At 18.5% G+C, this 1,898-nt stretch overlaps 2 protein-coding genes across 4 annotated transcripts in view; one reads left to right on the top strand and one right to left on the bottom strand.

Moving 5' to 3' along the window:
* Window positions 1-1,898, top strand: part of LOC102672457 (ribosomal oxygenase 1) — a 44,731-nt gene that overhangs the window by 10,280 nt on the left and 32,553 nt on the right. The gene's annotated exons all lie outside the window — the stretch shown is intronic.
* The window catches only part of LOC102672125 (multiple coagulation factor deficiency protein 2 homolog), an 11,631-nt gene that overhangs the window by 6,285 nt on the left and 3,448 nt on the right, over window positions 1-1,898 (bottom strand). Inside the window, exon 1 of one of the 3 annotated variants that reach the window (XM_006622047.2) lies at window positions 418-727. The exons of the other annotated variants lie outside the window; for them this stretch is intronic. The gene's annotated coding sequence lies outside the window, so the exon portion shown is untranslated. Of the gene's footprint in view, window positions 1-417; window positions 728-1,898 lie in introns of those variants that run through there. 3 annotated transcript variants of the gene reach the window in all.

The raw sequence follows: 1,898 nt of genomic DNA, 5'->3' as shown, positions 1-1,898 counted from the left end.
ATTAAATTAGAATTAAAAAATATTATTATTTCAATTATTAATTTCATTATTAATATAATAAATTTATAATTTAATATTCATTATTAATTCAAAAATATCTAACGAAAAAAAAAAATTCAAAACAAAAATAAAATATCATTTTCACTTATAACTTTTATCAGGATAGTCCAAAGATGAAAATTTTATTTTTATAATTAAAAATTCTATTATTATAAAATAAGTTTATTAAATTAATTGATTATTTTTTATAATAAAAATAAATAAATAATATGTATGTATATAGTTAATAAATGTCAAATTATTAAATAATATAAGGTGTATATAATAAATAATAATAAATAGAAAAAAATATTACATGTATAAATCGAAAAATATAAAAATGTGAAAAACTGGATGACATTCTGCGATATTCCTTACAATACTCAATAACAATAGGACCTGCTGAGATACGATGATCGTCTACGTTGCCCTAGCATTGTCCACTGTCACTTGTAGGGGTTGAACACCCCTTGGTTAGCGACAGATGGACGGTAGAGGGGGTCCTAGTAATTATTATGCGATTACCCACAAGCCCATTGATTTAGATTGGACCCCGGGGGGTGTAGTGCACGATGCTCTGGGCCCGTCTTCAAATTTGCTACACATCACTCGTCAAGAACTTTGCAATCGTTTAAAACTTTATGAAATGTATACACTGATAGTTATAAAATGATATGTCTTTTTTCTTCTTAATATATTTAGTTTCTAAGAAATTAAATTATAATTTAATTATAATAATTTTTTTGTTTTAAATTTACTTTTTTTCAACTATTACTATTCGCATTTGAAAATAAAATTCTTGAGAATTGTAATCGAGAATTATTTTTCATTTTAAAAAATATTGCATTGAAAATGATGATTATTCGATATTAATTCTCATATTTAATGAATTTAATAATTCAAGTGAACTAATTATAATTGATTAAGAATTAAAAATTTACAATATTTATCGGTAATAGATAAATTTCTTAGAAAAAAAGAAATTTAATTATAAAGAATTTAATAGAAAATATGAATGTTTTTTTTCAAATTACAAGAAACATTCCATATATTTTTCTTCTATTTCAATATTGAAAACACATTAATATATTAATTTTCAAATATTTCTTTCTTATAACATCAATTTTCTATTCGTAGTCATATAAATTTGTTATCATTGATGAACAAAATATATTTGAACGTCCCGTTGAAAAAAATCCAAATTTTTTATTTGCATTTAAAAGAACTTATATGCAATATTAAACATTATAAAAATTTAAAAATAATATAAAACAATATAACGTATAAAAATTCGTACAAAAACGTAACGTACGAAAATTTTACATATAAAAAATTGATTTTAAAATGTATTCATTAATTATTTTCTATTTTTTTTATAATTAGTAACAATTATATATATACAAATATTTATAGTAGAATTAATTTTTTTTTATCAATTTAAATTAAAACAAGACAATAACAAATATAATTAAACTAATAACAAATATTACTTTAATTAAATCAAACAAAAATAAATATTATAATTAAATAATTAAAATCATTACCTAAATAAATAATTTTATATTTCATTTATGAAAATATTTTTCTTATTTTTCTTATTTTACAATATATATTTTATTGTATATTTCATAATATATTTATATTTTATATAATAGATCATCTACAATTTAGTACTTTTCAATTTTCTGTTAAAAAGATAATCAAATTATTTGTAAATAAATTAATTCTTAGTCATAAGAATAAAAATTTCACAAAAAAAAAAATAAAAATAAAAAAATACTTGTATATAGTGTAGTTTATATGTACATATATGTACATATATATGCGTTTGTATATATTTTATATATGTTTTATAAATA

The sequence above is a fragment of the Apis dorsata genome, unplaced genomic scaffold, assembly GCF_000469605.1.
Source record: "Apis dorsata unplaced genomic scaffold, Apis dorsata 1.3 scaffold_660, whole genome shotgun sequence".
In the NCBI taxonomy this organism is placed as follows: Eukaryota; Metazoa; Arthropoda; class Insecta; order Hymenoptera; family Apidae; genus Apis; species Apis dorsata.
The sequence above is the reverse complement of the archived record's forward strand: the minus strand, read 5'-3'. Positions and strand labels throughout refer to the sequence as shown.